The sequence below is a fragment of the Panulirus ornatus genome, chromosome 21 (assembly GCF_036320965.1).
Source record: "Panulirus ornatus isolate Po-2019 chromosome 21, ASM3632096v1, whole genome shotgun sequence".
NCBI classification, from domain to species: domain Eukaryota; kingdom Metazoa; phylum Arthropoda; class Malacostraca; order Decapoda; family Palinuridae; genus Panulirus; species Panulirus ornatus.
The window spans coordinates 3,029,689-3,054,285 of record NC_092244.1 but is presented as its reverse complement, the minus strand read 5'-3'; the positions used below and the strand labels follow the sequence as shown (position 1 = coordinate 3,054,285).

Here is a 24,597-nt window from a genome sequence, read left to right as displayed (position 1 = left end):
GATCCGTCACAAAGCCTACTGTACACTGTACGTTTCAAATACTTTCCTTATCGAACCTTCTCCTCGGTTACGCCTCTCGCCATTTTCGAAACCGAGTCTGTCTGTGCTCATTCTTCGTATAATTATCGTCCCCGTTTCAGCTATGCATGTGCAGCTGTCATATATATATATATATATATATATATATATATATATATATATATATATATATATATATATATATATATTATTTATTTATTCATTCATTATTTATTTTTGGTACACAAGTGAGTAGGAGGGTGAGTGTGCTCACATCAGTTAGACAGCTGTGCACAGACCTCGGTAAGCTGAAGGTTTGTAGGCCAGCAGGCACGGAGTCAAGCACTCGGGCTGGCAAGCAAGTAAATAGACACAGACGAAGTGAATCAGGGAAAGTAGCATATTCTGGAGCAGCGCCGACCAATCAGACCAATGGGCCGGGTTCATAACATAATGGACGCCTTCCTTTTACGGGCCAGGAGCACCACTTATTCCCTCGACACCTGCCGCTATTATTGCAGTCAGCCTCCCTCACCCAACATTTACACTGTCTCCTCCTCGTTCTTAATACTCAGTTATTTTAAGCATAATTCTTGGTTATATGAAGGAACACGCCAGCAGAAGAGAAAGAAAAGTGTTTTTGTTCAATTATTTTTGTATAGATATGTTGTTTGGTTTTCTTTGTGTCTTTGTGAATATATATATATATATATATATATATATATATATATATATATATATATATATATATATATATATATATATATATTATATATATATATATGTGTGTGTGTGTGTGTGTGTGTGTGTGTGCTATGAATTCTAGATATCTGAGTATAACCGTGGTACAGAGGTGGTTATTGGAGATGTGAGTACAGGATTATGATTAATGAAGATAGTGCCAAAGGCTTGGACAGAAGGAAGTCTGGATAATGCAGTTTGATTAAAAGCTGTTGGTTGGAATACTGAATAGATATTATCATTTATAGATGTAATGGTTCAAGATTGCGTTGTGGGAATATGATCTCAGTATGCCGCAAGGTAGATATGGAATCTTGTGCTAAGGAAAACTGTGTTTGAGATTAATAACATCATGAAAAATGGAAACATTCATGTGAATGTCAAAATTACTTCAGTAATGCTAGTTGGGTCAGGCAAGGCTGAGTACATTTATCTGGGTAGAGAAAAGTTCGACGGATGGGTGGCGCATTGCTGGATCCTGACGGAGGCAAGTGACACATTACGCTGTAAAGTGGTGTTGAGGCTGGTGTAATATTGATACTGAACAGTAGATAAGTGGTTGATGAGTGAGGCGAGTGCAACAGCCTAAGCCAGGTATGTGTGTGTGTGTGTGTGTGTGTGTGTGTGTGTGTGTGTGTGTGTGTGTGTGTGTGTGCGTGTGTTTAAGATGGTTCAACCTAGGTTATGTGTATCATGCTGAGAATGTCGTGGAAGCACAGGGGTACATTTAACTCGGAGAGTCCCCGTTAATCCAGTCTTAGATGCCGGTACAGTCAGTGCCACAACCTTGGCACAGGCCAGAATTAGCTTCAAGTTAGGAGCGAATTTCCTCCTGTCCGTTGTGTACACGTAGCTAAGGCTTCATATTCCGGGAGGTACAAGCTCATGCATGATATTTACGAGGGTGTACACCCTTGTAATGGGAGTGGCCAGGTATGGGGTAAGTTGGCTGAGGCTTTGGTTGTTGGTTAACGAGTAGCGGCCACGCGCACGACGCCCTGGTATGTAGTCTCCTGGGTACACTACACCTGTCTCAGGTTATCGTCTTCACACCTTCAGCCTCCTGGCTTAGCACGACGGGACGATATTTCTTGCTCATGATACGATGGATGTGATGGCCGGGGTCAGGTCAAAGGTCATGCCAGCATATCCAAGGGTCGAAACGTCGTGTTTAATGAACATTAAGAATATTTAGTCCATTTGCGATGTTCAGGTCCACCAAGGTCGTACCCGTGCTATCGTTGACCCTCCCGTCACTCAGCCGTCACACTCCTGCCGGGTCGAAAACAACGTCAGAGAAACCGATGATCCGGAATGTGACGTCATATGATACCACTCTGATGTTGATCTCCCAGCATGTAGTGGTTGTTGATCTCCCAGCATGTAGTGGTTGTTGATCTCCCAGCATGTAGTGGTTGTTGATCTCCCAGCATGTAGTGGTTGTTGATCTCCCAGCATGTAGTGGTTGTTGATCTCCCAGCATGTAGTGGTTGTTGATCTCTCAGCATGTTGTAGTTATCAATACAATTTCCATTGTTACTATAAAGTATGCTGGCATGCGGCGCTCTCACTGGCAGGGATACAGTCCTGTCCTCGTAGCATTACTTACACCTTCACTGTAGTGTTGTGTGTGTGTGTGTGTGTGTGTGTGTGTAACAACATGACACCAATAATGAAGTACCGTTGCCGTTCGTTCTGATGATATCCCTCACTGTGTGTTTCTGAAGAACTTCACATCTTGTCTATCGCCATTTTAGTTGTATCTTTCGATGATTCATCGTTGCCATCTTGATAGAATTGTGCACTTGATAGTGAAGTTAAGATTGTAAAATAGATTAGAGGTGTTTCATTTGTTACTGGTGTTGTTATGATATTTAAATGTTTTGGGCTTTTAATTAGGCTTTTCTGTAACAAATTATTATAGTACGGAGAGGGAGTAATACAATCTGGGACCACATACCCTGAACTTTCCCATCTGATATCATACAACTTTTTAAATGTTTATGTGCTGTCAGCATTCACAGTTTTACCACTAACTGTACTCTGCTGTGTAGCAGGCAATTAACACGTTAAAAAAATTGAAAGGGATTATGTTATAACATGTTACAATACACTGATGTAAAGTGATTAGATCGTGTCCATAGGTCATATGAAGACATGAGTGTATTGATATTCACGTTTTAAGATTATGGGAAAAAATTGGCAATTCTTCGACTTTCGGTGACCTTTCTATCTGTGAGCAGCTCTTACATATGTGGTCCATTTGGCCTAAAATATCTCGTGAAGGGGGACCGCTAACCTCATTATTCTTGCCCCCACTACCTTCATCTCCAGGTGGGGGCTTCTCCTTTGTTTCCTCCATCACGGTATGGGTGTTTATGGCTGGGAGCTGGATAGGTTTATTGTGGTTGTGGAGGATGTCAGGTGTTATGTAACCCGATGATGGTACTTTAGAATAGTAAGAGTTCTCACTTGGTTATAGCCTCTTACGTGATGGTGAGTGGTTACACTGGGGTGGCTGTGATGAGGTGGATGGCTACAGCCCTCACTAGTGTAGTAGTGATGGTGGGAGTGGCTGTGTTGCGGTACACACCGCTACAGCTCTTCATGAGGGGTAGTATCTGGTCACACCGCCGCCGTGCCAGCTGTGCACAAGTACAAGCATAGACCACACTTGGTCGACGTATTGGCATCCTTTCACAAATTCATGGTATCCTGACGGTACATTGGCTATTCACGTTAAGCCTTACTCAGGATATTTTATGGTACTTTAAGTATTGCGATTTAGATTTTTTTCAGTTTTGCACAACATAGAGACATATTGTTGTGCCCTATTCCAATGTGTATCTTGATCTGTACACCGTGTCTCATCACTGAGTGATTGGATGTGGTCCAATTTTCTATCGCATAAACCCCATACAATTTCGTCTTTTTGATTAAAAGCTTTGGATGTCCTTGATTAGATATGAAGGTTAGGTAGGATAAGAGTTTCTTTGGCGTATTTTTGATTTTAGACGGAAAATGTACCCCAGATAATACATGCAAGCCAGATATCTACACAAACGTAAGTCTTGGAAGTTGGAGTGAAAGGTGGTCAGAAGGTCTTTGTACGAAATACACTATACGTGTAGGATAATGGATGTTGAGCAGTTGTACACTGCAGAGTACATGGAGGGTTCTACATGCCATTTTGGGAGTTCATATCATCAAGTCGTGTGTGCTGAAGTGTTACTGAATACGGTATTTGCGCACACACTAGTGACAGGCGAATGAATTTATACCTGACTAATATTTGGGTATCTGGGGTCAAGGATCAAGGTTTTAAGGCTGTGTGAGTTGAGATGATGCTAAATAATTGCGCACTCAGTACCTCAGGGGAGGCTGAGTGGATGATAACCAGACATGTAGTGCCACAGATGCAACATAACAGTTTTGATAGTTGATTTTTGGACGTCATGTGTCAAGGTCATATGTAATATATGTTACCAGATGTATGCATGTTTTGTATCTGAAACCTTGGTGAATAGGTACAGGCCAGTGCTGACGTGAAATAGTGAAAGGTCAAGGTTATATTTGTGTGTGTGTGTGTGTGTGTGTGTGTGGGTGGATGGGTGGGTGGGAGGGTGGGGGTGGGGATTATGCAGAATTACATGCAGTGGAAACATGTTTTACAAACACATTTTCTTCTTTTACGGGACTAATCTAAAAAAAGCCCGCTCGCCGTTGTATCGGGTGATACATGTGTGAGGCAAGAAGACCCTTCGTGATGTAATGATCTGATGATGCAATGGAAATGTGATTGGTATACTCAGTGTACGATCAAGCTTGAGTGTTTCTAGGTATATGGCGTTAAGCTGGTTCGCGGAACGGTCGGGAAGTGTGGGCACATGTCATGTATCTACTGAACACCTTCAACATGTTGTTTATGTCTACCGGGTCTGCCATAAGAGGTGGGGTGGGACGTTGCTGGATCTTCCGATCCTCCAGAAGTCATCATGTCCACTCGTGCTTTACCCGAGTGTGGAAGTAATTAATGTCATGGCCATTGTATATATCTTGTTGTATAGTGGAAACTGTGTAATTCCATGGTTCTTAATGGCGTTACAGGTTATGAAGTACACACAACTGTATATAAAGTGTATATTAGTCAAGATCCTCTGTAGAAAACCTGAAAATTGTGATAGTATTTAGTCTGTCGGTATTCACTGTAACACCCGGGTTGGGCATATATTGTTGATGACAGTGACACATAGTATGATACTGCTACACAGGTGTGAGGGTCGGGGATGATGGCAGACGGTGTTAGCGACGCTGACACAACCACTACCGCCTCTTGTCTTACCTCCCATACTTGCTCTGCTTTGTCTCTCCCCTGTGTGGAACTCGTGTTATCTCTGACCTATGTATACCATCTGACGTACAGCGCACTTGTACCAGAGTTCCGTCAGGAATGACACGTCGGAGTTTCGTTGAGTAAATATTAGGGAATCGTAAGTGTGTAGGTTTTTGGGATGTGTAGGTTCATAAAGTGTGGTTGGAAGGACGAGTCATGCGCCGGAGAAAGTATTTGAACTCATCCAAGTGGGATATTGAGGTCACGTTTCGATTTTTTGTGGCCTCTGGTAAAGGTGTTGATCAGAGCGTTCCAGGGATGGTGGGTTGGCTTCGGCTATGGGGTCTTGGCTCTGGGTCGACACAGCATGTGTTGGATCGATTTATGAGAGAATTAATTACATAATATTGCTCTACATACTGAGACGAATATCCTGGGTTCTCCCAGCCCGAAGTCTTCTCTGTTCCAGAAAGGCAACTTTAATCCCGTGTGTGTACATGGCGTCTTGGTACCTGACTCCTAAAATATTGAGGTTTACTCTTAACCAGACCTAATATTGAACTTGCTTTTCTGTTTCCATGACGGTGATATCCCTGGCTGGTTCATGGCGTCACTTTAGTGAGTGTTATCATCGCGTCTCCTCTTACCCATTGCTCCTTACCACCACACTAAACACCTCCCACCTACCACCGCCATGTCCTTACCTCTTGTGTTCCTACATCAGATGTATCAGCTTCAGTTGTTTATAAGTAACGATATCAAACATTGACAGATAAGTAAAAGAAAATATACTCGAATGTTTTGCAGACTTCACGAGAGTGGCTAAAATGATAGAATGATCAGAAAAACAGAATGCAGAAAGTTTTGAATATGATTGATAAGTGGATTTAAAAAAGGAAAAATTTGAGGAGATATGTGTTGGAGTGATCAACAGTTTATCAGTGATGCCCTCTAAAAGGACCGGTCCAGGACCGGTAAAGTATGAGAAACTTTAAGGAGTACACCAATAAGACAGTGTTGAAAAGCTGAGTAATGAGTGCTATGATTATAAGAAAATTTAGGATAAAGCTGATAATGTAGTTGTTCGTCATATACAATATGCAAAATGAACACAACTGCGTCGTATGTATGGTCATAAGCCAGACCAGCTCAAGTAAACAAGTTAGAATACAGAAATATTTCACAAGCAGATTAAAGGCAAGGAAACTTATGAACTGCCATGAGACGTAAACATCTCAAACTCGACATCCCAGAGAAAAGGGAAGAGACACATGATGATTTATACGTGCACAACAGCAAACTGACGGTATGGCAAGTAATGTGCTGGGCCTAAAAGCGTCTCAGCAAAGAAGAAATAGAATAATGGAGTTTGTAGTGATCCTCTGTAATATACCAGACTTATCATAGGAAAATATACGAATCTCCCAGAAAAATAGGTAAAGAAATTGAATGTTCCACCCATGAAGTATGAGTGGAATGACGACAGAAACGGTTACATGATACTTGATATGTGGCTAAAAACAGTTCCAGATTAACCCAGGGATGGATGATATATATTGAATACACACACACACACACACACACACACACACACATGCACTCGCGTCCTAAATAGATCAAAAGAGACCTGAGTGTGAAAACTGTGTGCCATCATTGGTCAGACAAATTGGTAATCTTGCCAGAGGCTGGAAATGTGAGGTTGGTAATTGATGTTACATGGCGTTATGAAGAGGATGGTGCGCCGTAGTGGCGGCTTCAGCCTTCCCACTAATGGGAGAAGTTTGCCCACGGTGGACCAGGAGGATCTCACACGGGAAACTTTGGTGATACATCACATGAGTATTGAAGGACACTTAAGGACAGTAGTAATGTTGAGAGACGGGCCAGACATGGTTATGATGATTAGCATGTACTATCGTCTTGATCTGTGGGCTGCGTCACGTTGCATTTACCAGATCACTCGTTTCTATATCCCTCCTCGTTGATACTTGTCTGATGAGGTGTTTTTGATTTTCTTCGACCTACAAAATGCTATGTACCTTTATGTTCGTCGTGCTTCTGAATTTATATTTTATTGTCATTAAGCGAAGTCACTTCATAAACTTGCTCTTTATCTCCTTCAGTACACCATTACGACCCTGAAGCACCAAGTTACGACCCATGGGTACATTAGCCTGGCCTTTCACCTGATCCTTAAGGAAGTGGCCATCATACCCAAGTATCGTGCTCAAGTATCGCAAGGTCGTTCTTCAGGTGTAACGTCGTGCTTGTCTGATGCTATCGTGCTCGTGTCGTACCGTCGTGTTCGTGTCGTATCATCGTGCTCAAGTGTCGTACCGTCGTGTTCGTGTCGTATCATCGTGCTCAAGTGTCGTACCGTCGTGTTCGTGTCGTATCATCGTGCTCAAGTGTCGTGCCGTCGTGTTCGTGTCGTATCATCGAGCTCAAGTGTCGTACCGTCGTGTTCGTGTCGTATCATCGTGCTCAAGTGTCGCACTGATATAGTGTGGGCCTTGATTGTGGCATCTAGTGACTGGTATAACCTTAGCAACTCACTGCAGGAGTGTCCGCTGCAGCCACAACACGGGAGGCACTTTTTGTTCGTGTTCTCATTAGTGTGGAAGGTAGCAACAATTTCCTGGGCTGGCCAGCAGTTTCTCCTCCCGGAAAATGTTGATGAAAAGTTTATTTGTGAATTGTTGGTGGTATGTTTGAGGTATTGGAATAAACGGAGTGGCGTCAGGTTTACATAGACCTTTTTGAAGGTGTTCGTTTGAATGAATAGTGGGGTGGCTTACGTAACTAATGGGTTTCACATGTTGGAGGTGGTAAGGTATAAGTCTCTCAAAAGAATAGAGAAAGAAGCATGTGAATGGCGGTGAGAGTTAAAAAGTGTTCGTGTGTTTGTGTATACATATTACATCCCTCGGATGATCGTATGATTCTAGTCTTTTTATCTCTAGCTTAATTGGGTAGTTTGTTCGTTAAATTCAGGTAAACCAAAGATTTTGCTTTTTCAAAATGTTTGGTGATATCAGTTTTCACATCCTTGGCCATAGCCTTCCATGTTCCTGTATGTTTTGACCAGGATGGTCGGCTGTGCTGTGTGGAGACATGTTCTATCTGCTCTATGTCGTACGTAAGGAGGTTGATGACCGGGCGTGTGGAGTCCTACCTAACGCAGTCTCGTCAACTTGGAAACTGAAAACTTAGATAGTGACCATGTGTTTCAGTTGGCCATCGCAGATAACGTAATATTCATCGGTAAACGTGTTTTTCTCCACAACGGAAGGAAAGAAGAAATCAGATCACAGACGCCGGCATACAATACAAATACTGAATTAATCATAACACAGAGGAGAGAGGGAATGTACTGGCAGATCAAGTAGCCAACTTTCCTAAGAAGATTGTTAGACCGTCAGATGGATAAGAATGTGCAGGTTTACATCTACATTAAATTAAGGGTGCTGTAGAAAACGTGAGGTAAAATATCGCTGGTTATCCAACATATTCATGAAGAACATGGTGTACAGGGAACACGCTGATGTTAGATGCAAAAACCAATGTCAAGGACCCACGTCTGTCCCTCCTGCCACCAGCGAGAACAAGGAACACCACGTCCAGCTCCAGTGTACATACTCGGCAAGTTAGTGAGGACACACTCGGTACTTGTCACATGGCTTGGCTTGCTATATATAACCAGTAGCAAAAATATCTCAAAGTTGAGTGTAAAATGATCATGTTTGTTCTAGATATTTTCATTTTGCATAGCAAACGTTGTAGTTTATCCTACTCTTTCAGTTTTCCGTAACTTAAATAAATTTTTGTTGGCAATATCCGCAGGATAGATGGAAAACATTAAGCTTATGTGTCATGTAAATAACATTGCGGAATGAACCTGTGATGGTCTGCTCCGCCCAGGGTCGTTACCTTTGATTTTCATATTAAATCTACGACTGGCTTCATGGCATCCGTGATCCGCTTCTCCGGTCGGTGGAATTTAAATGTAATTCGTCCTTCCCCAAGTGTTTGTTCACCATCCTGTCGTTAACTTATTCTTCATTATTACTTTATACAATGAGAATATGATCATTGTTGTAAAGTGCACGAATAATTACCTTTATTGTCGGAATGACAAAAATAATGTTCCTGTCGCTATTATTAAGATTACCGAAGTTTATCTTTCACAGGCAGAAGACATGATAGATACTATGGCAGCGACGTGATAGATACTATGGTAGCGACGTGATAGATACTATGGTAGCGACGTGATAGATACTGTGGTAGCGACGTGATAGATACTATGGTAGCGACGTGATAGATACTATGGTAGCGACGTGATAGATACTGTGGTAGGAGTATTTTACCAGAGATCATGACAGTGGACAGCTGGGTGGTGACGTTATCAAGTGAAGCAGCTGGCGCGTGGCAGGGGGCGGGCTGCACACATGGGTCAGGAGTCAGTGAAGGCGGGACATGATGCGTCTTCACCCGCCTCACACATAGTGCACCAAACGTTGTTACTCACAGACACTTATCGAAAGTTTTCCAGTTTCATAGAATGTTACTTTTGATTTGAGTGAGGAATATTGTACATTGATACGGAACTGTACTTATTAAGAAACATTGAATGCAAGATCATGTCATCGTCAGTGTGGTTACCATATCCCATATCGACATAAGGAGGCCAATTCCACAATGTTTTAATCCTACATTTTTTTTTGTATTAGTCAAACGCAGACACACGTCTTAGAATCCTAACGAATCGTCATAGGGGAATGTGTAGTTGGGAACCCTGTTACTGATGGCACGCAAATGCTAATTTGCTCGTTAAAGGTAATGTTGTTACGGGAGCGTCGGTTGTGTCCCACCTCTAACGAGCAGGTCGAAGTTAAGCAGAGGTTTTGGTGCACTTGTGTATTAGTGTAGTGAGCAGTGGGTGGCGCTGACGAAGCAGGTTGGTGAGATCGATGTGTGGTGCAGGGGAAGAACTGTGGTGGCCGGTTGGGGACTAGCCGGGCCGGGTCGCTGGCTGTCACGGGTCTTATAATTACCCAGCTCTTAGCTGCCTCCACACCGCTCTCTCGAGGGAACATTATCAGTAATGTTGTATCGTAAAAAGAACACAAACACCCAGCAGTTGTATTCTTTTTCTGGGTAAGGACGTTAGATTTATTGTTAACTTTTTATATATGGCTTTAAGGCGAACTTTCTCACATATGAACATTATTGAAATGTACGGTCATAGCAGTCCGGCAGATAAAGCTTGTTGCCTGATCTAAGCAGAGATCGAGTCGAGCCTGTGCCCTGCAAGGCAAATTAAGGAGGGCGAAACCCCTCGGCCCAGACTGTGGGAGAACCAGGAACTACAGCGGTTGCCATGACAACGGGCGACACCGTCACTCATGTTGGCTCAAGGACAGGGCGAACCTTTTCCCGTGTTTTCCGTTCATCTTGATCTTTGATATCTAAGTGAAGGTATTTTAGATCTACCACTGGGGAAGGTTAGGCCGAAGAAGGATTGACAAGACCAGCCATGTGAACGTGGAAGGGTCATGGAAAGTAAGTATGTAGCACTTCCAGTGTTTTCGTGGGTATATATGAGATATAGACATATTCACTTTCTCTTATGAATATTTATTTGCTATGGTTACAAATATACATTAATCTAATTATTGTGACTATTGAAGAGGCAAGTGTTTCTTGGTTAACGCCAGGTAAGAATTGTCTAGAGTCAACAGAGTAACTTTCCAGTTGGTCAGGTGTGTATCCCTAGGTCACCAGGGCTGAGACCTCAGGTGACATGGAAGGAGCTCCAAGAAACCCAGGGAAGCCTCCTGTAGCCTGTCTTAATTCCCCACCAAATTAGTTGAGTACTGTGAAGCAGGAAAGTTGTCCAAGTTTGGTGAGGTACCTGCCAGTGCCGCCAGTGTAAACAACCTTGAACTTTACTTTCCTAACTCCTTATTTAACGTCAACTTTACTCAGAAGTTTATTATTTTTCACCCGAGACAGTTCATGTAATATGGCACCTCGGTTTTAGAATACCAAGATATGATGATTCAAAATCTAATTTGATAATGTAGGCGAAGTGAGGAGATGGTTCTAAGACATCTTTCTGGTAACTTTCCGGGCGCCTGTACCGTCTTGTGCTGAGCTTAGATTTGCCCACTGCTGGTGTGTAGACCAGAATCCTGAGTTGTATGGTAGTGACCGCACTGATGCGTTCTTCTCCGGTATGACTGCCTACCTGTACAGCTGGAGCACACCAGACATGGTGTGACGACTTTCTCTCTCTCTCTCAGGTGGATCACATGAACGCCAGTCAGATGGACCAGGTGGTAATCATTGCCAGCCGGACCAGGTAATGAAGTATCAGCTGGACCACCTATCCTCCGGGGAGTTCAGTTGGAAATAACTTATTCTGGCATAACCCCCCCCCCCCCCCCCACACACACACACCCCAGTCAATACTTGTAAAGATTAAAAATTGGCTTTTAACTTTTCGTGATGAGTTATAGGTGTACGTGAGGTGATAAGGTGGGTCGTGGGTGAGGCCGTTGCTGCAAGTGTGTCAGGGAAGATTAGTGGTTAAATCGCCGACCTTATGTACCGGAACCACTTCAGTATCACTTCCTGTATTTTGTATATTTTTTTTTTTTAATTTAGTCAACGGCCGCACGAAGTATTGAAAAAACTCCATGAATTTTTTTTTTTTAGATTCGCATCAGTTACAGTGCCTAACGTAACGTGTATAAGCCACGTTGGGGTTGATGGTATTTGACCAAGTGGTATTCTGTTGGTGAAGTTTCATAATAGCTTTAATTTCACCAAAACCATTTGACCACACTAAACCAAACCAGAATATGGTAACCCAAACTATGTCTGGATAACCTAAACCAAACCAAGCGTTGCATGACTGTCATCACACCACCTAAACCAAATAAAACCAGACTTTGCTGAGGACGAACAGTTGATTACTGAACTACGCTAAAGCGTACCAGACTTATATTTACCAGAATTTCCGCTCGACGACATGTAAAACCACGCTGTGCCAACAACACCCAGCCAGCCTTGGGAAGGTTTGGAAGGTCGTAAGTTTGATTAGATTTAGGAATATAGATGTTAACCGTATTAGTGGTTGGTGTTACGTGGCTTCTACGGCCAGTTACAATCTTTTCGTCAAGCTCCACTACCAACAGTACAACGAGAAAAAAGAAAGAAAAAAATAAGGGAAAACGGGAAGCCAGCCAACCGCCACAGGACAGCCAGCATCACCCGCCGCCGCTACACTGTTGTTTATCCTCACTCATTGTGAAGACACTCGAGACAGCCGTATGTATTATCTGCTCAATACGTGTGTACAATTACATACACATACACATGGATACCTAGCATAGCCTATGGTGTGTGTGTGTGTATGTGTGTGTGTGTGTGTGTGTGTGTACTTACATATATAGGAGTAAAGACCTGGTTCATTTATACAAGGTCAAGAGACTTGGGAACACGACTGTAAAACTCTCTCCTCGTAAAATACAAATAGTAATCACACACACACACACACACACACACACACACACACACACACACACACACACACACACACCTACCTAAATCGTTCTTGCTGTGTTATAAAATGAACTTTAGAATACAGAATGATCGTAATTCAGGTTTACGTTGTCTAAAACATTGGTTGGTTATAAATTGCCTGGCCGAGGAGGATGTTCCAGCTGGAGTGAAGGGAAGGCAATAGAGTAGAACTACATAGATGGGTTCATGTTTACATGTTTATTTTGTGAACGTTGATTGGCTGTGTACAGAGTTCATTATGGTCTCAGGGTACACGTGATCATGCTGGACCGTGGGACACGTGTAGTGCGGGACTGCAGTTTCCTTCACCATAGTTTGGTTTCATGTTTAGGCTTCTATTCTCGCCTGGTCCTCTCCTCTGTTTATGTCACGTTTTCACAGTTTAAACGTTCGATATCGGCTGAGTAGTGGAGGAGAATGACCACCGCTTATGAGGCATTTCCGAACTAGCCAGTCGCCGTATGTGGCAAGGGTATTAAGTTTGCAATGAAGGTAAACATTGAAATCTTAAGTGTACAGAGAACACCAGCAGAGGCAAAAAAAAAAAAAAAAGAAAAAAAAGAAAAATATGTTAACATGTTTTCTTCTGGGCAGAGGTATTAACAGCCGTACGTTAGTTCACACTAGAGTGAAGCAAACACAGAAGGGAATTAAATTCCTTCTACATTGCACTGACGGAGAGCTGCTCGAGAACAGAAACGAACACGTTAATATGTTCGTCATTGCCATCGTGGCTGCTGCTGCTGCTGCTGCTGACGGAGACGCAGAGGCTCCTCCTTTAACGCAGGCCTCCTGCACTGAAGTATTCATAAGTAAATGTCAAAGGCCGTAATCGCATGGCCTGAAGATTCCCCGGTGACATCGTCCAGACACAAGCATCCTTCCGTCAAGATTGAAGATTGCTAAACATTAACCTCCACGACGCAGACTAGAAAACAGTCCTGAAAAATCATAAGTAATTATGATCAAGATGACGAGGCTCGGAAGTAGCAAGACAGTGGTGCGCGAGATTTGCATAATTCAGGAATGTCATTCTGTCATGGTTGTTTGTTTATGACTCACACTGGCGTTTAAAACTGATAAACAACTGTAATATTTCGAAATTAAGACATGTATGATATGGATGAAGAACGAGTGGATTAGAATATGGAAATGTTATCCTCTTGATATGTCACAGTATTGTTACTTTGCCATGCTCTAGTGATGACTTGGTGGAGACAGAATATTCATACCAAGAAGTAAACTATTTTCTTCCTCCTTCCTATTATTTTCTTTCAAAATTTACAATTTTACTAAGATTAAAAAAAGATTCTTGCAATCGGGTTTTCTTCTCTGAAGGATATCGTAGGTGCTTTGAAGTGTGTCAGCATCGCGTTTGCTTTCTTAGACCCATCCGCAATATCCAACATACTGTCTCTGAAAAGGTAAAGTTTTGGTTTTTAAATCAATTGTGTAAGTGTCGTGAGTGGTGTTGAAGATCGTGGTGCGGGGAGTGGACTTTCCTGTCAGGCCAGGAAAATGGGAAGGATCCTGACCAGCGAGGTATGTATGATCCTTCACTTATATACATATTGTATAAGTGGAGATACAAATTATATTTTGGTTCTACTTAATGATAGACTTCTGTTACCAACTTTTGTTAGGAGTTACGAAAATTAGCACTAAAACTCATGGTGTGGGAATTTATATTGCTTTTGGTTAGCCAAGCCAGCCATGTGACATACTTTACAGTGTATACGTTAGTTGTGGGTCGAGGTGGCGTATCGAAAGTAACATGCAAATGTAAACAAAATCATGTTTGTTTACATCCTGTGAGGTTTTGACTTCCGCATTAAATTTGATTTTAGGACAAAAGGGTAAGTAGTGTCAGATAAGACTTTCTCATGTGGTATCCAAGTAGATATTGCTATTGAGCAATATTGTATGTAGATACGTGTTTAGCAACCTGTCAACGTGTAGAGTCTAGTTACTGACTTGTCTGCTGAATAATGTAACGCCCGACCTCAGCCCTTGGCTTAAAGGTTAAAGGTCGAGGCTATGTATTGAGGTGGAACACGAAAACCATCCTGTGTGTGATCACTCTCCTCGAGTTCCGCCTGATTTTGTGATTATTTTTAAAGATATACAAATTTAAGGTCAGGAAGGCCATGTACTCGTACGTATGTGACTGAGGTAGGCCAAGAAAAGGCAAACAGCCATGAAAAGAGAAGAAAATGCGTGTTATACATATATGTGTGGCTGGAAAGTCTGTTTTTATTATTTTCCCCTAACTTATAGAATTTAAAAGCCATCTTCAGTTTACCTCGAGTTGGCTCTGATTGCTTAAGTAAAGGGTCACCTGTAGACGATGATACGATTCGAGAACACGACGATACGACCCGTAGGTACGAAGGTCTTACTTTTGACTTGGCCTTTAAGGGTGTGATGAAAATTCATTCAATAAAACCCCATCGTCGTATCGTCGTGCTCAGGGGTTGAACGGTCGTACCTGAGTCAGGCTGGTGGCATGGTCGTGGTCCCTGGGTTCAGTACACGTTGTCTGGGTGTCAGAGCAAGATGTCCTATCGTCTCCAACTTGATGGTCGCCAGTCTTCTAGTGTTGCGCTGCTTACACGTGCTGACCTGCCACCATAAGCCCAGCACTTAACGTGTATGCTGATCTGTGTGACCTTACCTTAACGAAAGGTCACTTGCAAGTCTCTGACCTAAGATACGGCATATCTCAGAGGTGACTGTAAAGTGACATGGAAAGAATCTTCCTTTTGGGCCACCGAGAACACCGCGCTTTTCATTGAGGATAAGTTTCATTTTGTCCAGTGTGGGAAGAACCAAGTGAACAAGAGTAGTGCAGAATTTATACCGGACGGACCGGGACGCTGTTCTATCCAGATTAAAGCGTGAAAGATCCTGGTGTTATAATTTCTGACGACCGCACCTTCAGCAAACAAAATAAGGCAACAGTTGCCGTATTCAGGTAGATCGTAGGTTGTTTCTTGTAGACTTAAAGGATAACGAGAGTAAAAACTGATGATTTCGTTGAGACGCTAATACCCTCACACACACACACACACACACACACACACACACACACACACACACACACCACCTTGATGTGTGCTAACATCACCCTGCATGGGAGTCAACACTGCTGAATTAGAGCGCGGTCACAGCAGCTTGGGCCCAGCCCGTGTTGTGGGGATGGAAAACGTCAGGTAAGTCCCCGGACAGTCATGATAATCTGAGTTAGGGAATAACAGTTTTGTAAGAATTAAAAACCGCCTTGAGATAAAAATTTAGTTATCAGAGATTTCAAAAGATGACTACTGTAATGATTAGTGGATAACTGTGATATTTTGTGAGACAAGATGAATATACTAATGATGATGTTATTATTGACAGGTGAGTGTGAGAGCCGAGCTCTGGGAGTCAGGTGGCGACAACGATCGTGAACGTGGGTAAGTCGTCTACTACAAGACACATCTGATGGTAGATGATGTTGTAATCCCTGGCTCCGTCACCTCTACCTCTGTATTAAAAGTGTTTCTTGTGTTTATGTGCAGTAATGTATGAATCTTGATTGGTAGCATTTGAACGTGTAGAAGCAACATTGTGTTGACTGTGAGCTAAGAATGGGTATGGTTAGTATGTGAGGGGCGGGCGGCCTGGCTCGGCTGAGGTTTGTAGGAAAAGCAGGTCACGTCCAATATCCTCTTTGAATCTTCCAATGCACCAGCAACTTAGAATCGTACAATACAGCTCTGGCCAGTGCTAACTCGTCCCAAATGTGCATAGTAAAAAGACCGGACTGAAAACTTTAGGCAATATCCCGTGTGGTCTACAGCAGGGATTGGCTGGTATCTGCAGGTTCACGCCCTCACCATCATAACTGAGTTTCGCTGGTGTTGCATGGCACTGTCATTATCTGACGGTTACCCGGCGTACACTTCCTTGTTGTTGCAAAAAGTATAAACTACGAGGGTAGAGCCCTGATCTCAGCCACACTTGTCATGATGCACCAGTTCTCGGTTCCTCGGGCAACACCTCACCAAAGCTCGTGTCGTGGCACCAAGCATGTCGTACCAGTAGTAACGTCAAAATATTAATAACGACAACAACGTGAGAGCCACGTTCATGACGTTCCTAAAGTAAGTCACTAATGTTTTCAGATGATGTTTCATTACGAAGGTTTTCTATACCGTTTCCATATGCCGGGTGCCCATACCATGAACCCTGGGACACTCATCGTAATCTTTCCAATACTTCACTGTGTATCACATTATTTACAACAGAGATAGGGTGCCATTCCCCCGCTACACACACACACACACACACACACACACACACACACACACACACACACAGTAAGTACGTCGTCCAAACTAACTGGACTTCCTTTCCCAGTACAGGAAGGAAGGTGTAGCACTGGTCTCGGCTCCGCAATCACATCGAGTCCGTTCCAGCTCGTAGTGACCACCGCACGAACATACACTTCCCGGCTTTCTTTTCCACCTCTGGTGTTTGTAGAATGACTGACACCCGCCTCCTTATTATATCCCACAATGATTGTTGTTTGTATTGTCTCTGTTTTTATCCAGCCTTTGGCTGTTCATTATTATTATTATTATTATTATTATTATTATTATTATTATTATTATTATTATTATTATTATTATATTACCTTTTTTGTTAATTGATATTTGTCCTCGTACCATCATGTGGACAGTGGCACAAAAGAGGATACAGAATGATATAAAGATGAAGGTTCAAGACCTAGGCTGATGCTGCAGTGGCTAGTAACAAGTTACTTGGTGAGGAAACATGAGACACAGTTATGAGTCTTCTCAAGTGTCTCAGGTAAAACATCTTTATGAATGATGTACATACACTACCTTGCAGTGTGTGTGTGTGGGGGGGGGGGGTGGATTGTATCTATTATTCACTGTTTTTACAACAGTCAAGACCACAGTGTTGCAAGGTGTGAGAGTAATGCTGCTGGCAGTGTTTACATCTTGTCTGTTCATTATCAACACGTGAAGCAAACTGCCATGGGTATCTATAGCCCAGCCTTGGTCGAGCTACAGCATCGTAGTCGTTGTTGATCCTGATTATAGAGCCATGAGGTCGTCATGCATCATCCTGTGATGATAAAGGGGTGAATTGTGTCATTTTCTTTCGTCTTGATTTCAAAAGATGTTCTGTTCATTTCCAGTTCTGGATTGTCTTTAAATGGTATAAAGATACACCAAGATTGTAGTCATCTTTGACTTTAATGAGTTATCAGTCCTCTGATGTATTCTAAACCCAGTACAAGATGAGTATAAAGAAAATATGCTGTTGCTTCGACAAAGACAGTTCCTTTGTATGAGTTGCATCTATCATGTACATGTTATATGTATATCGTAGTGTTTTATGCTCTGAATGAAAACGGAATTACTTAGACTGACCTAGAGACAATGACATATTTCAAGTTGAAAAGAATGAGAAGCAATTCTGTTTGGAAGGTGGACTCCTGATTGTGCATAAATTGTGTGTAATAACAGATACTTTTCCGGCAGCTTCAGTGGCTCGATGGAGGGGCTGACTTGTATGTATGTATGTATGTATGTATGTATGTATGTATGTATGTATAGTATGCTAAGGATTGTGTTTACTGGTGGTGGTGTCATTGTGACCGAGGGTGTCAGGGTGACCGAGGGTGTCAGGGTGAACTTGCCTCAGCTTGGGTTGTGACCAGAGCTGACGCTAATGGTGACGTGAGGGAACGTCCAGTGGTGTCACTTTGTGTCCTTATCCCCGGCACATGCAACCCATGCTTATCTTGTACACAGGATGGTAGGCTTGGAAGTAGGGTGTATTGTGACATATTATTGTAATCAACCTTGTGCTAAGATGTTTATCATGTGGATAAACTACGTTTTGTTACATGATTTTGGTTGATGTTTTGGTGATTATATATTGTGTATGTAGCGGGGGGTTGAGGGAGGTAGTATAATGGAAGAGGAAGCGAGCGAGCGTTGGCTGTGATAGTCATTGTATGTTCAGCTGGTGGTTGCTGCTCACACTGTGAACCAGACTGTAGTCAGCAGGCCGACACCGTCAGGTTCCTCCCTGACCTTAACGCCGAGCCACGCCACTTTCACCACACCACACCTCTTACCTCGCTGCTCCTGCTGGCGTACTCCCCTCCTACTGGCAGGTGGTGCTGCTGGGAGATGCATTTTCTTGCCTCCACCAACATGAACACCACCGTTTATTCTTATAGTTACAGCTGTGTTCATGTTTAACATTGTTTACTCTCCTTCTACGAAACTCTACCAAACTACAGCCTCAGCGTAAATAACACACACACACACACACACACACACACACACACACACACACACACAGGGGCCTCCGTGGTGCAGTGGTTAGCGTTACTGATAGTAAGTCAACACAGTCCCGTCCTGGGTCGGGCCTCTTTGGTTCGAATCGTAGGCAAGCAGTCGGCCTTAACACATTCATGGAATACAAATCCAATTTTACAGATTAGTTTTTCTCGTGGTGGGCCATTGGTCTGCTCAAGTAACTTGTTAAGTATGTAGTAATATCTTGTGTATCATCATTTGCATCCACATGATAAAGTGTGTCTTGGTTTGTACAGTTATCCATCTCAAGTCATATAATGTCCTAAAGAGAAGTTAGAACCGTGACGAATAATTCATTTGAAAGTGAGTTGATTGTAATAATTTATTTACCTTTCGATTATCTTCTAGCATTTTACTGTGTATAATAATGATAATAATGATGGTATTGATAATTATGATAATGATAATTATAGTAATAAAAATGATTATGATGATAATAATGATAATAATAATAATAATAATAATAACGATAATGATATTGATAATAATAATAATAATAATGATAATAATAATAATGACAATAATAATAATAATGATAATAATAATAGTGATAATAATAATAATAATAATAATAATAATAATAATAATAATAATAATAAGGATAATAGCAATAATGATAATAATGATAATAATAATTATGATAATAATAATAATGATAATAATGATGATAATAATAACTAAAATGTGACAATACTGATAATTCTAATGTAAAATGATAGTAATGATAACGATAATGATGATAGCAGTTATAATAGTTAACAGTTCATTATCTGCAGTATAGACTAAAGCTGAAAATATAGAGAAGATATATATCTGTTAAGACAGTGGTGGCTACAACAGCGGGAGAGAGGCTTAAACAGTCTTTACATAAACGCTATTGGTTGTTTATGATGTTTACAGTGGTTGAGATGGAGGTTTTTTTTTTTGTAGCTGTTTATACCAACTTGGATAAACTCGATGAGTGTGCCACCGAACACCAACCTTGTGACGAGGGATCTCTGTTACCAGGAGATGATGGAGGCGAGCATTGTGCAATATCTTCTTACCAAACTGTCGGATGAGGTCTAAGTGGTGGTTGGACCAGTTTGTTGAGTGAGCGCCTCTTATTGGGCAGTGTAAGACAGACGAGAATACTTTGCTGTGACCCATCCTGTGCGACCATTCCAGTAGCCCCTTGTCGTGTGGTGCATAGCGGAGAATATCAGGTCCGGGGGAGCCATAGGTGAGTTTGGGAAGATTGAAAGTTGTGCAGATTTTCTTCAGGTCAGGCGGGAGAGAGAGAGAGAGAGAGAGAGAGAGAGAGAGAGAGAGAGAGAGAGAGAGAGAGAGAGAGAGAATTTTTTGTTTATATTGAATTGGTACACAAATGATGGTATTGAAAAACTTCCACGACAAGAGTACTTGCTGCCATGATGATGGTTTTACTGAGCTTACGATAGTTCTTGAGTGGAGAGTAACGTGTGGTGGGTATCGTCGGTGTAGGCGTGTTGAGTGTGGTGGGTATCGTCGGTGTAGGCGTGTTGAGTGTGGTGGGTAGCGTCGGTGTAGGCGTGTTTAGTGTGGTAGGTATCGTCGGTGTAGACGTGTTGAGTGTGGTGGGTATCGTCGGTGTAGGCGTGTTGAGTGTGGTGGGTATCGTCGGTGTAGGCGTGTTGAGTGTGGTGGGTATCGTCGGTGTAGGCGTGTTGAGTGTGGTGGGTATCGTCGGTGTAGGCGTGTTGAGTGTGGTGGGTATCGTCGGTGTAGGCGTGTTGAGTGTGGTGGGTATCGTCGGTGTAGGCGTGTTGAGTGTGGTGGGTAGCGTCGGTGTAGGCGTGTTTAGTGTGGTAGGTATCGTCGGTGTAGACGTGTTGAGTGTGGTGGGTTTTTTTCGGTGTAGACGTGTTGAGTGTGGTAGGTATCGTCGGTGTAGGCGTGTTGAGTGTGGTGGGTATCGTCGGTGTAGGCGTGTTGAGTGTGGTGGGTATCGTCGGTGTAGGCGTGTTGAGTGTGGTGGGTATCGTCGGTGTAGGCGTGTTGAGTGTGGTGGGTATCGTCGGTGTAGGCGTGTATCGTCGGTGTAGGCGTGTTGAGTGTGGTGGGTATCGTCGGTGTAGACGTGTTGAGTGTGGTGGGTATCGTCGGTGTAGACGTGTTGAGTGTGGTGGGTATCGTCGGTGTAGGCGTGTTGAGTGTGGTGGGTATCGTCGGTGTAGACGTGTTGAGTGTGGTGGGTATCGTCGGTGTAGACGTGTTGAGTGTGGTGGGTATCGTCGGTGTAGGCGTGTTAAGTGTGGTGGGCGGCAGTGTCCACTGTATGTTGGTGTGAGTTGAGCCAGGCGGGGCGGGACAAAAATACAACTGGGCATATAGTGAGCAGCGGCGCCAGCTGCAGTTATAGCCCCCGCGGTCCTACTGTCCTCACCGCTGCTCTTGTTGCTGCCTCTCATGGTAGTGCGGCCCTTCTCTCGGCAGATAGCAAGGGCAAATGTACCTGACAGCAGCGACACTCGGTAATATGCTGCTTTTGTCTACTGCATCTGGTCGGAGCCTGCCATGCAGTTTATAGCAGGTGATGTATATTTTCGTTCCCATGGTCTAAATTTGACAGGGTGTGGGTTATATGTAGAATGAGAAACATGTGCAGGCAGGAGAGATACAGGGGAGGAATGGAAAGGTAGAGAACTAACGATGTTTGTGTTGATGCGGTTGAAAGTGGTGGTGATGCGAGCACGTGTGTCCAGATGTTTGTTACGGTGGATGAAACGTCAGCAGAATAGTGAAGTAAAGGAGAAGGTTAGGAAGGGAATAGTGAAGTAAAGGAGAAGGGTAGGAAGGGAATAGTGAAGTAAAGGAGAAGGGTAGGAAGGATGGTGAGGCTAGTTGTAGCGTGATGCCGTCAGGAGTATATGAGCAAGGATCAGGAGGCACCTTCCGGGTGAGGACTGCCGCGGCTCGTGTACAGAGGGGCCGGCCACCTGCCGTCATCAAAGGTATGAACGAGCGTACGACAAATGGAGAGGCTTTAGAAGCTTTTGTTGTTGTTCCTGTTGGTGGTGATGGTAACGCTCCTCCTGTTGCTACTGCCACTGATTTTACTGTTGTATGGCAGCGTTAGTTTGGTACCGTTAGTGTCGCTGCAGGATGTGGTAGCTACAGTCATTATTGACAATGTTATTACTCGTGCTTACGATGTCACTGCTACTGGTGATGGGTTTATTAGTGTTACTGCTGCATGTGTTGTGACTTCCACTGGTGGTGTCTTTGTTGCTCCTGCTGATGGCTTCCTCAGTAATCCCTGTTGTTATCACTAATTGTGATACAGACTTAGGAGGGTTGACGTCCACATGAGAAGCAGATCAAGTGTGAAGTGATGCGCCGTGTGTTGAAGGTGTCCCCAGGTGAGACACGTGGCTGTGCCTGTACGTCATGCTGCATGATGAGAGGTAAGAGGCGCCATCATACCACGAAACTGTGAAGGCACTCGTCGTATTATTGAGAACATCTGTGTTATAATTGCCTGGTATGTGGATATTATCTTAGGGTCTTGTGTGTGAAAGGGAAGGGATGTTTTAGATTCATAAATAGTTTTTTTTTCGATACAGAAGTTGCTGATGTAACAAAACGTGAAGGAGAGACTGGTCAGATTTCTTACCGTAAATTAACAGTCTTTTAAATTTCTCGATTGTTGGGTGTAGGTGGTCTGACATCCCTCCACTGTGACTTCTGCAGTTAATTAAAAACTTAATGTCTCATTGTTGCTCTCAGACATATATATATGTTTACATATATAGATGTAATTGCTTTTACATGTATAATAGAAAGATTATTATATTGTTTATTGCGAGTAGAAGACATGGAAAATATAGGTTTTTGATTTGATTACATAGATATAAAGTTGGGTACAGATTTCTTTTTATTTATTTATTTGTACTGTACGGGAGGGAGTTTTGCAGTTGTAAATGTAAACACACCCTTGACGGACGGCATTAATCTATCACATGGTTGATGCCAGCAAACATTTCACCTTCCTTGTGCTGGTACACGGTAGCCACTGATGACAGACAGTTGTTCCCTTTATTCATATAAGAATACTGCTTGGAACTCTTCCTCACGCACCAGAGGACATTTTACCAAGTAATTAGCCTCGCTCTTTAAAAAATAGAAATCGCTCCTTGCAGCCACAAATACAAATGCACTCTGGAAAATGGTAAATTGGAAATTGATTTGGAAGGCGTCATGGGCATAGACCTACCTGTGAGTCTACCGCTTTAGAGGCATCTCTTTCCAGCTACAGAGGCATCCCTCTACAAAATGATAAAGTTAGTAAAAGCTCACTGCCAAGTTCAACAGAAATGGGCAGATTAACATTCCTCAAGACCTTTAACTACTGACATACATACCAACATACAGGGAGTCAGATCACACATAACAAAGTCCACTATATAAGGGGTTTGCAGACCGAGTCAGATGCAGTAGTTGCGATCGTCTGAGAAAAATACGTTAAAGATCATGTGAACAGTGAAGTCCGGATCCAAGTTAAGCAGATGCTACAGGACTGAGTAACATACGGAAGAGTTGCACTTTATGTAAAAGATTTTTCTTTTTATAAAAAATTGGGTTCCCAAACTGCTCAAGTGATGTGGTATAATGGCGTGTTGTTGTTGGGGATTTGAAGATATAGGTTAGTGAAGCGAGGAGTAAGACTAGGTTTTCCTGGGGATGGTGGTTGTTTATGGAGTGACTGTGACGTAAATGGTTTATTGTTGATACAGAAAGCTGACTGCCGAGCATGTCAAGGTGAGGTTTTACTGGAAGTGTTTTTGTTTCTTTGGATAGTAGTTGAATGTTGGTATCAGCTAGACAACTGGTAATTATTATAAGTGTTGGCTATCACTCATCTTTCTGTCTTAATACACATCCATCTCTCTGTATACACTTTTCTCCTTTTTGTTCGCCGCTTCCTGCGTAGCGAGCTAGTCCCAGGAACACATGAAGAACGACTTCATTTACTCACATCCAATTTGTAGCTGTCATGTATGAAAACCAGAGCTTCGTGTACACAGCTAAGCCGTACACAGACCATTCTGACGACTTCCTGAACCCTTGTTCAGCCCATGGATAACACGTCCCCCTCCCCTGCATACGGTACATGCTTTGCATCACCCCACAGTCGTTTTTTCTCTGCATCATTCCATCTCGGCATCATCGCCCCATGCAGGTAGCATTACTGACCGTCACGTTTATGCGGGCCGCCCGAAGCCGAGCCTGTTTGGGTTCGAATCCAAGTCGCAGCACACGGTCTGCGGTCTCTTCCATCGGGTTGGCTTGGGTTACGTGCGGTATGTGATAAGTACGACTAATGTGATGGCCTTGATTAGTGCATTTAGTTGCCCATACCCTCTCAGGAAATATATATATATATATATATATATATATATATATATATATATATATATATATATATATATATATATATATATATATATATCTTGTATAATCAGAGCAACTATTTTGAAGTAAAGAATTTTG

General features: G+C 42.8%; 1 protein-coding gene across 11 annotated transcripts in view; it reads left to right on the top strand.

Annotated features, from left to right (window-relative positions):
• The window catches only part of Nca (neurocalcin homolog), a 716,194-nt gene that overhangs the window by 169,535 nt on the left and 522,062 nt on the right, over positions 1-24,597 (top strand). Inside the window, exon 4 of one of the 11 annotated variants that reach the window (XM_071675472.1) lies at positions 16,082-16,137. The exons of 9 other annotated variants lie outside the window; for them this stretch is intronic. The gene's annotated coding sequence lies outside the window, so the exon portion shown is untranslated. Of the gene's footprint in view, positions 1-16,081; positions 16,138-20,270; positions 20,309-24,597 lie in introns of those variants that run through there. One more of the 11 variants, XM_071675474.1, reaches the window with a different exon arrangement.